This window comes from Triticum dicoccoides, chromosome 1A (assembly GCF_002162155.2).
Source record: "Triticum dicoccoides isolate Atlit2015 ecotype Zavitan chromosome 1A, WEW_v2.0, whole genome shotgun sequence".
NCBI lineage: Eukaryota > Viridiplantae > Streptophyta > Magnoliopsida > Poales > Poaceae > Triticum > Triticum dicoccoides.
In genome coordinates, this window is record NC_041380.1 from 154,612,279 (window position 1) to 154,623,966 (window position 11,688).

The following is an 11,688-nucleotide window of genomic DNA, read 5'->3' on the forward strand; positions in this document are numbered from 1 at the left end:
GATTTTGGCTGGGTTTGCCTCAATTCATCTATTTGAAACGATGAAGCCCAGTAGTTTTCAGGCGGGGATGCCGAAGACACACTTTTCCGGATTGAGCTTGATGTCATATATACGGAGGTTGTTGAATGTGAGACGCAGGTCGTCTACTAGTGACTCGATGTGCTTAGTTTTGATGACGACGTCATCCACATATGCTTCGACCGTCTTGCCGATTTTTTCTCCAGGAATGTTTGAATCATGCGTTGGTAGGTGGCGCCAGCATTTTTCAGCCCGAAGGGCATAGTGTTAAAGCAGAAAGGCCCGTATGGGGTAATGAATGCCGTTGCGGGACTCCTTCATTTTGATTTGATGGTATCCGGAGTATGCGTCGAGGAAACACAGTGAATCATGTCCTGTAGTAGCATCAATGATCTGATCAATGTGGGGGAGGGGGAAAGGATCCTTGGGGCAGGCCTTGTTGAGGTCTTTGAAATCGACGCACAGGCACCAGGATTTATCCTTCTTTGGTACCATTACCAGGTTTGCTAGCCAGTCCGGGTGTTTTATTTCTCTGATGAACCCGACCTCACTTAACTTGGCTAGTTCCTCTCCCCATAGCTTGTCATTTGGGTTTGGAAAGGCGCCGCAGTGTTTGCTTAACCGCCTTATATCCATTTAATATATTGAGATTGTGTTCTGCCAATCTGCGTGGGATTCCTGGCATATCAGAAGGGTGCCAGGCGAATATGTCCCAGTTCTCGAGCAGGAACGCGCGTAATGCGGCGTTGACCGTCAGGCCCAACTATGCTCCGATGGAAGCTGTCTTCTTGGGGTCCGTCGGGTGAACTTGAAATTTAACTATTTTGCCCGCTAGTTTGAAGGAAGTGGATTTGGTTCGCTTATCAAGGATTATGTCGTCCCTATCCACCATGGAGTGTAGTGCGGTTAATTCTTCAGCCGCAAGGGCCTCGGATAGTGCTTCGAGGGCCAGGGATTCGGTTTTGTTTTCGGCGCGGAGCGCTATGCCTGGATCACTAGGAATAGTGATAATACCGTTTGGCCCGGGCATCTTGAGCTTCATATACCTGTAGTGAGGTATGGCTTGAAAGCGCATGAATGCGTCTCGCCCCAATAGGGCGTGATATCCACTGTTGAAAGGGGCCACTTGGAAGGTTATCTATTTGGACTGATAGTTCTCCGGCGTGCGGAATACCACATCGAGTTTAATTTTTCCCGCGCATCTTGCTTCCTGACTGGGAATGATTCCTCGAAAGGTTGTATTACTTTGCTCGATGCAGCTCCTATCCATTTGCATTTTATTGAGCGTGTCCTTGTAGATGAGGTTCAACCCGCTGCCGCTGTCCATGAGCACTTTAGTGAACCGAAAGCCTCCACAATTGGATTGTGAACCAAGGCGACTGGTTCCCGGACTGACCAAACTTTTGGTTCGTCCTCGGCATTAAAAGTTATGGCCGTGTCATTCCAGGGATTTATTGTTGCGACTTGGCAGACTTCGGCGAGGTCACGGAGTGCCCTCTTGCGCTGATTGTTTGAAGAGAAAGTCTCGAAGACCATCAATACTCTGAGGTCATTTTCTTCCGGAGAGCACCGATTTGAGATGTTTTTGATGAGGATATCCTCACCGCTCTTGGCCACTTGCCGGAGTATCCAACATGCTCTGAGGCTGTGGGTTGGTTCGTTATCCGATGTCGTGTGTATTTTCCATGGCTTATCGAGCCATCCCTCAAGGACGGTTCCGCGTCCCGTAATGGGTTTAATTTTCTTGCCTACGGGGTCGGGTGCCCCACGAGAGTGCATCCTTTTTGCCCGCTAGGGAGGTGGCATGCACGCCGGTGGTTCCCAGCGAGCTGTCTGAGTTTTCCAGGCGCTTTCCATTGCACAATACTTCTGTACTATGGTTGCCAAGTCAGCGAAGTGTAGTACGCGACATCGGTTGAGGGCGTTGAGGATTCCTTCGTCCGCGCAGTTATTGCAGAATACTGAAATCGCGTCCTCGTCGAGGCAATCTTTAATCTTGTCCTTGACAAGGAGGAATCTTGCCGAAAAGTGATGGACTGTTTCCTGAGGCTGCTACCATACGTACATGAGGTCGCATATATCTGGGGGACCGTAATTGCTTGGCGAATATTGCTTGTGGTGGGTGGGTGGCGTTAAATCCGAACCCTGGCCCAATGTGGAGTCTGGAGTTTGAAAAACTTCCGAGTTTATCAGTTCAGGCTCCGGGGTGTCCAATGATTCTTTAGGCCCAACGCCCGATTCTAAGTTCAGAGGACTGGAAGTGTCACCCCGCAGACGGTATCCTCCTCTCCGAGCTCAGAAATCCAAACATAACTTGTTTTCAGCATAGGGGAATAGTTGTTGTTTTGCGCCACTATGGCCGCTATTTGATGGGTGACCGGCGGAGATTTGATTTCTCTCTGATCGGGCTTAAGCCCAATCCGATCATAGTCTGTAGCGATCCCCATGGCGGTGATGCAATGCAGGAGTTCGTTTAAAGACGACAAATCTGCCGGATCCATCCGTTTGGAGTATTCGGGGTCAACACGGAGACAATTTTCGATGACTTGGGAAGTCATCACCGGCTTAAAGGCCGAACGGGCGGCCATGGTAAAGCTGCCCAGCCGGAGGGTTTGGCCTGAGGCGAGGGCTTCTCCGGAAGTTGTACTGTCCTTGATAACAAGGCGAGCCATCAATCCTGTTGTCGACGCCACAGAGGAACTCTCAATGAAAGCACCAATGTCGGTGTCAAAACCGGCAGATCTCGGGTAGGGGGTCCCGAACTATGCGTCTAAGGATCGATGGTAACAGAATACAAGGGACACGATGTTTACCCAGGTTCGGGCCCTCTTGATAGAGGTAATACCCTACGTCCTTCTTGATTGACTTTGACGAGAATCGGGGTTACAAGAGTTGATCTACCACGAGATCATAATGGCTAAACCCTAATTCTCTAGCCTACATGATTATGATTGTCTCTACGGACTAAACTCTCCGGTTTATGTAGACACCGAAGGGGGCAAGGGTTGTACAGAGTCGGTTTACAGAGAAAGGGATATTCATATCCACACGCCCAACTTGCCTTCCATGCAAAGGAGAGTCCCATCCGGACACGGGGGAAAGTCTTTTATCTTGTATCTTCACGACCCATTAGTCCAGCCCATGATGCATAGCCCGGACACCCGAGGACCCCGTAATCCAGGACTACCTCAGCGGTTTTCTTGACGGCTTTCACTTTGGCCCTTGCCTTTTTAGCAGCTTCATGGTCATACTCCTTGTTCCAAAAATTAGATGCAGCCTGTGAAAATCATCAAGGTCGAGTTAACAAAACATTGAGTAATAAGGTGAAGTAATTTAGAGCCTCAAATCTGGTGGCAGGTTAAGTTTGCAGAAAGGGTTTAGCCCCACTTTGTTGCAGCTCCCCAGGCTCTCGTTCAGAAGGGTCTTTGTCATTTCATTAATTGCATCATCAGTGAGGCACACAGAGCTGTGGCGCAGTGGATCTTTCGCATCACCCGAGTAAGTGCATATTAAGCCGGGTCGGCGGCTCAAGGGTATGATTCGCCAAGAAACCCAGCACCGAACCAAATCAATACCGGTTATCCTGTTTCCTAGCAGGGCCTTGACCTTTGCAAAAGTGGGTGCAAGCTTTGGGTCGAGCCGTTAGACACGATAACCCGGTAGTGGATTTCCATTAGTCGGAGAAGTATCTTTGCAATAGAACCTTGTTTGGTTCCAATCTTTGGGGTGAATCGGCAGGAAAGCATAGGGGAAGACATCATCTCTTCTTCGTTGAATTGAGACCCCGCCAAGTTCTAAGCTGGGTCCGTTAGTGCACTCGTTCTGCCGGTTCACATAAAAATATTCCCTGAAGAGTTCAACACTGGGCTCCTCTTGAAGGTACACTTCATAGAAAACTTGAAAGTTGCACACGTTTGACACAGAATTGGGTCCGATGTCTTGAGGATGGAGTTGAAAGAAGTGCAGAATATCCCGGAAAAACTTACAACCGAGCGGTGAGAAGCCCCGATTCATATGATCAGTAAAAACAATGACCTCGCCGTCCTTTGGCTGAGGTCTTCCTTCGCTTGGTTTGGGGGCACGCCAATGCATGACATCTTTTGCTGGTAAGAAGCCGATTTTAACAAAATCCTTGAGCGTGTTTTCGGTGACGATAGGAGGAACCCAAATGCATGAAGTGGTTGTCTTCGACATTGTGAATGAGGAAGCCTAAAAGAAAGAAAATTTGCCGGTTTTAAGATTGTTTTCATTAAAGTCGGAAATGAATGCTGCAGTATATAATCAGGTTGGCGGCTTAAACGGGGCCTAATGCCATATGACTAAATTATAACTAGTGATGTAAGCCTCCATGACAGCAATGGTATGCAAGATCTATCAAGAGAGAATTCTACTAAGTGTTGAAGCAAACAAGTTTCACAGATGGATGCTAGGATTTTGGATCTGCAATACTTCGGATAATGGTAAATATTTTTGACCCAAATTATAGTGCTCGAGCAGTTCATATGTTCAGATTGGTTTTTCTTACGTGAAGGGGATGGTCTAACAACAAAAACAAGTATCACGGATGCCGCCGTGTAGGAGGAGTGCTAAGTACGAATCAAAGTTACAAGCTACAACGAAGAACAAGGATGAACTCTGATTAACTGCAGGAAACCCTAATGAGATCTAAAGGAAAGGGAAGGAGGAAAACGTACTTGAGCTGTTAAGCAGCGGAGGCGCGGGACCAAAACTCTGGATAGATCAGGTTGATGCAGCGTCCGTTGTTGATGCAGTAGCGGAGGTCGAGGACGGCGGTGGAGATTGGGTGCTGGAGTGATGTGAGGAAGAAGAAAGAGATGAAGAGGCAAGGGGGAGAAAAGAAAGGGACCCCCAGCCCTATTTATAAGGATGGAAGGATAAGTGACATGCGCGGGAATCGAGGAGACTAAAAAATGGATATGTGACGATGGAAACGCCTCGATTTTTGGGATGGTTATTAAAGATAAGGATCCGTTAAGATATGTTGGGTATTGTGCAAAATTAATGACAGATGACGTCATGGCGGGTCTCCGAAATTCTAGGAGATGATGTCATGGTGGGTTACAATGTCTTACATAAGCAGGTGAAGAAGGATTTTTTCTAAAGTGTTGAAGATTGACATGAACAAGTTCAAATCAACTAGGGGCCTAATGTTGGGGATATGACTATTGGGCATGACCCGCCCAGAAGGGGCCGGGTTATCCCAATGGTGGTTCATCAAACTGAAGCCCATGAAGGTGTTAGCGTTGGCGGTTCATGAAGCAGATTCACTAAAGGGCCCAAGGCCCAAGGGGGGCTTAAGGCCCATAGGGATAAAATCGCCATATATGTATGACTTGTATTATAAGGCAAGTGTAGTTAGTCACCGGACCAGACACGTTTATGAGCCGACCGAGACTCTATAGGCCGTTGGGCGTCAACCTATGTATATAAAGGGACGACCCAGAGGCGGTTGAAGGCAAGAGATATCATATCGAAAGCTAGGTCAAGCGTATTCGCTCCCTGGTAACCGAGACATAAGCAATACCACCTCAAACTAGATTAGGCTTTTACCTTCACCACAAGGGGCCGAACCAGTATAAACTCCCTGTGTCCTTTGTCCCGTTTAACCCCTTTAAGCTTACCTAGTTGCGGTGGCTCCACGACTAAGTCCTCACACTAGGACATCTGCCGTGACAATTCCACAACACCCAGGGTTCGTGCTCTTCCCACGGGAACGAGCCCATCTAGGACAAGTGAGGAAACCAATGATTTGTTTTGCTGTGCCTCTTCACAGGGGGAACCCATGATTTGTTTTGTAGAGTCCCTTTTCTAGTGTAGTGAGAATATGTCTAGTTTTAATTGCCATATTTGGTTGTTTACAGTATGTCTTGTTTATTTCAGTTGTTCACAATGTGATGCTCTATATGTGCAACTATTTACTGTGTTGTACATTTTCATCAATACCAATTTTAAACATACCGATAGGAATGCACATATTTGCTTGTTGTTAAGCCTATTATAGCTAGCATATGCCTCTTTTAAATGTTTTTGGTTGTTCGGTTGTTTGTAGTTATCATATGTCCAGTTTCAAATGCTATCTTTGGTTGTTCGTAGTATGCCTTGTGTCGGCGTCCTGGGAACGGGGGTACCCAGACTTGCTTGCCTGCGGCCCATGGCGTGGCTCCGTCAACGGCCCGGTATGGCCCAGCTTCATCAACAACAACCCAAGACAATCGCGAGGGGCCAAGCCTCGCGAGGCGGACAACACCAAGACCTCCCTGAGGGGCGGCCTCACTAGGCTAGCTCCCCAGGAGCGGAGATATCAATGCAAGGTGCACCTCGTGAAGTTCACATGACGTGAGCCATGACGACCAAGGCCAGGCAGGCGCCAGCGAGTGCAGTGTACCAGTTTCCCCTTTGGTGCCATGGAAGCAAGCACAGGCGCGGAGTTCCGACGAATCAAGCAAAGGTTTCCGTGTTGGTGTAACGAGACCAAGACCGCCAAGACGACAGGATGGAGGTCATCTCGGAGCCCACTTCAGTGTCACCACCACAACCTTTTTGCAGGCGAAGACTACTTTTGTCAGGATAGCTTGTACTAGTTGTCTCCCCTCAAATTTGGCCATTGTGGGATCCCTTCCCGCCTACATTTGGGAAGAGGACCTAGGCCACTATAAATAGGACCTAGCCACCACCGTAGAGAGGGGAGGGAGAGAGAGACAGATAGACATGATCAGATCCATTCCACCCGAACCACCTCACCAGCTCATCGAGCTTAAAAACACCTCTCCTCCTGAGGCTGTTCATCCACTGTACTAGTTCATCCTCAGCCCCTCGAGGCAATCCACCACAAAGCTGGAGTAGGGTATTACACTGCAAGGTGGCCCGAACCAGGATAAACTTCTGTGTCCCTTGTTCCTCAGGTTCGTCAAGCTAGGTTGTGGAATCATTGAGTCGACAGGTTGGGAAGAGGGAGTTCTTTGCACGCACCCCAGTGTTCGAACCTCTCAAGGGTCTGCGGAACCCTGAATCCAACATTTGGTGCGCCAGGTAGGGGTGCTTCAAAGCTTCTCTTCCGTCGATCGACTCGCCATTGCTCCACTGTCTACATGGCTAATGCTCATCGATCCCGTGCTAAGCGTCGAGATGATCTTGCCACTCGCGTCGCCCAGACGGTGCCCGTTAGTGGGCCTCCACGTCGTTCTCCATCACCCGACGCCAACGCCGCCACCGGCCCGGCGGGGCACGAGCAGCAAGCTTCGTCGCTGCACCCCTCCGAGCGGTGGGACGAACTTACCGCCACCCGTCGCTGAGTCCGACCGGCTCGTCATCCCACGCTCGTCACGGCCTGGCGAACGCGCAGGCTATGTTGCTCATGGCGCGTGAGCTCCTGCGCTACCGCTTGGTCGATGACCTCTATGAAGACTGGTTAGACCGCATAACCGAGCTTGTGAGCGCAGCTGGGGGCTCCCCTACACCGTCCCTGTCACTGCCTCGACCGTCGCCTGCTGCGGGCGACGTAGACCATGGAGCGCCTCCGCCACCTCCTTGTCAGGACGTCGCCCTCGGTCCAAGACGCGCGGCCCCACGGCGTGACCCACCACACAGGGCGCCCGCGCGCGAAGAAGAAAGCTGCCGAGAGGTCCAACAGCCACAAGAAAGTGCTCCAGCGCTCCCTCCACCGCCACGTCAAGACCGCGCGCCGCCTACAGTGGTGGTGCGTGAGCACCAAGATCATGCTCCACCTCCACGACGGGCTTCGGGGACCACAGCGGGCTGCCGCGCCTTCACCCTTGAGCTACGCAGCGTCGTCCAGCCAGGCAAGTTCAAGCCCGACCCGCCTCCATGCTATGATGGCACCCCCGACCCTGAGGAGTTCCTGTAGCTCTACGAGCTGAGCATCGAGGCGGCCAGCGGTGACAAAAAGGTCATGGCAAAATGGTTCCCCATGGACCTCAAGGATGGTGCACGCTCGTGGCTCCTGCATCTTCCCGCGGGATCGATCTCCTCCTGGGGGGAGATGCGCGAGCGTTTCATTGCCAACTTCCAGGGTACTCGCGACCGCCCGCATGCCGTGGGTGACCTGCGGCGCATCAAGCAGCAGCCAGGGGAGACCACGCAGAATTACATCCAACGCTTCAACAACGTTCGCCTCAAGATCCCCAAGGTTTCGGATGAAGCCATCATCTTGGCGTTCTTCGATGGCGTCCGCGATGTCAAGATGAAGGAGGAGCTCGCCATCCATGAGGACCTGTGCAAGGCTCTGGAGATGTTCAACATGGCAACCAAGTGCACGAGAGCCGAGGAAGGGCGCCTCTCCCTCCTCGAACTCCCAGCGGCCGACACAGAAGACAAGAAGGCCAAGGCCAAGGACGTGAAGTGCAAGGGGGCTGCCGTGCTCGCGGCTGAAGCAGAAATGAAGCATGGTTGCGACCACTCAGAATCATCCTAGGGCAGCCATCCATTCTGCATCTTCCACAATGTACACAGCCACAACACCAACGACTGTCAGGAGCTCAGGGCCATCCGCGACAGGCGCCTCGGTCTACGCCCCGAGTGCAACGACCGAGGCTACGGCCGCGGAGGAGGTAGAAGTGGAGGACGTTGGGATGACCGCGGTCCCCGCCAGGAGTAGCGCGACCAGCCTCGTGAGGGCCGCTGGCAAGGACAGACTCGCGAGGGCGCCTGGAGAGACCAGTCTCGTGAGGACCGTCCTCAGGGCAATGCTGGCCTCTCTAAGCTGCCACCATCACCAAGAAGGAATGATGACCACCACCAGAACGAAGGGGCAGGGGGCTTCCAGGAGCCTCGTGCCATTGCCTGCATCTTAGGTGGCGCTCAGGCCCCAGCCTCCCAGCACATCTTCAAGCGGTTCGCTCGTAAGGTGAATGCGGCCCTCCCCAGGCTCGAGGCCACACATACGCTTAGGTGGTCCAAGTGCACCATCACCTTCAGCTCGTCTGACCATCTCAAGTGCGCGACAACTGCCGGCGCCCTCCCGATGCTTCGCTCGCCCGTCATCAGCAATGTCCTTGTCACCAAGACCCTCCTCGATGGCGGTGCGGGGCTCAATGTTCTTTCCATCGAGACGTTCGACCGCCTCCAAGTGCCATATGATCAGCTGCAGCCCACTAAGCCCTTCTCAGGAGTGACCGACGACTACACCACTTCGATAGGGCAGATCTGCCTCCATGTCACCTTCCGCCAACGCGAAAACTACCACACCGAGCTCATTGACTTCGACGTCGCTCACATCCGCCTTCCGTATGATGCCATCCTAGGATATCCAGCCCTAGCCAAGTTCACGGCGGTGACCCACCATGGCTACAACGTCCTTAAGATGCTGGGGAACCACGGCGTCATCGCAATCGCCTGTGAGGAGAAAGATGATGTGTTCTCTCTCGAGCGTGCCTACCATGCTGCAGCAGTTGAAGACCCAGACAACGAAGGCACTATCTACCCTCCTGAGGCTATCCCCAAGAAGAACAAGCAACTGCTCTGCCAAGAGCCTCAGGATAGTGGAGTCTCTAGCGGCACCACCTCATGACTTGTGCCCACGAATGGGGCGCCTCCCTCTCGTGTATAGGAAGGCGCGCCCGACGCCCTCCTTAGGCTGGCTCAGGGGTTCTCTTCTAGAGGGCCTCTGACTTAGCCAATGTCATGAGGGCGCCGCTCGGGCACCACATGGAGGCGTGCTTTGTCGCACACTTCCCCCATGAGGGCACAAGGCATGGGGTGCCAGGTGCTCAGGGGTTCATCACCAAGGCGACCGAGGAGCTTCAGGAGGCGAGAGCCATGCGCGGCGACTGCTGCCTACCACCTGGCGTGGCCCCTTGTCTTGGCGAGGACAATGAGCTGCGAGTCTGTGTCAACATTCCAGGGCTGAACAGAGCCGCATCCCAGGAGCGCTTCTGGCCTTCGCGCGTTGGTCGATGTGAGGGTCCACCTCACAACTATGTTCGCATGCCTTTCGGCTTGCTGAACGCGATTGTTACCCTCCAACGTCGCCTGCGAAGCATCATGGCTGCTCAGGAGGCCAGGCACCACGCGGTCCTTGTGGAGATGGCGACACTTCTTCACGAGCCTCCCAAGCCTCCAGAGCCTCCAGAGCCTCCCGAGGTTCAGGACCCAGGCGGCTCGTGAGGAGAAACCTCTTCAGCAGGCATCTTCAGCTACTTTGACATCTCTTCAGCAACGATGCCAGGTGACATTTTTCGGTTTGCTTTGTTGGGGGCGCCCTTCGGGCTTCATTACCCCCAGACCGCGTGGGCCTGTCCCTACAACATGTATCTTTCTTGCATCTTCCAGTCGTTCTGTTGGGGGCGCCCCTTTGGGCTGCATTATCCCGAGGCCGTGTGGGTCTGTCCCTACGGCATGTGTCGTACTTGTATTTATCTAAACTAGCCTTACCTCCTCCCATAAGCTGACTTATGATTATCACCTGCTCACCTGATTGTTTAATACCCTTCGCGCCCCCCGTGTTGCTAACCGGCCTCCTGCTCATCCTGCAATGAGGGCTACACATGCTGGCACGGCCCTTGTGCTCGGGTTCGTCCCTGCAACGCTGGCAAATCTGAGAGATCGAGCTCTGGCTCGCGGCCCGCCCCGTGCACGTCACCTCACCAGGTCTTTAGTGCCCTCATCTTCTTGGGGAAGGATCAGCGGCAGGATAGCAAATGCGATTCTGGGTTATATTCTCCCCCCGGACTAACTCACAAGAATCTACAGAGCTTAACTATGGGTGGCCCCTGCCGGCTGCCCCCTTTCCGCGCTATTCGCTTGCGCGTTAAAGGGGGGGGGGGCTCCTGAGCATCGCGCCTCAGGAGCTCATACTGATTCTCTAGCCCTCACCCCTGGCCTTGGCCATGACACCGCGACCTGGCATACCAGCGACTGCTGAGTCTCGCTAGAGGGTCGGGACCCAAGGACGCAGAGCGCTCAGATGAGCAAGGAAAAGGGAGGCCGGCGTGAGCCCTACCTAGTAGCACCACCAAAGCTACTATTAAGAATGTTCTAACGACTTTGACCATTATTTGGAAACTTCATAACAAGTTGATACAAACTCAAAAAATGCAAATAAGATATCAGGATGTTCAGAAAACATCACCTACATTTGCATGTAATTTTTATTCATGAAAAAATATTGTTTATACCTTTTTATTTTTAATAATGTTAATAACATTAATTACCTCAGGTAGTTTAAAGGTTGCTTTTGTCCTGAATGCAAATGATATGCACATAAAGGTAATGTTTAACTGAACATTTTGATATCTTATTTGCATTTTTTGAGTTCATATGAATTAGTTATGAATTTTCAAAGTTTTGGTCAAACGGTCAAAGGGCATTAGAGGAACCTCGACGGAAAAAGTAAGGGCAAAACTGAGCAAGATCGAAAAGTAAGGGCAAAACCGATGGGTAGGAACCAACTAGGGGTAAAAATACGATTGTCCCAAAAAAGAAACAACAACAACTTCAGGCCAAATAGGATACGCTCAATGACAAATGGACCCAGGTCCTAGCCGCCGAAGAATATGGCCTTGAGTGCCCAACAAAGAGTTATCTGAAGCGTCGACTACTGCCACAATTCGACGACAAGGCCCTTGAGCCAATACCATCAAGATATGACCATGCTGATGAACCAGACCGACCACCATGTGGGCGAGACAAAGC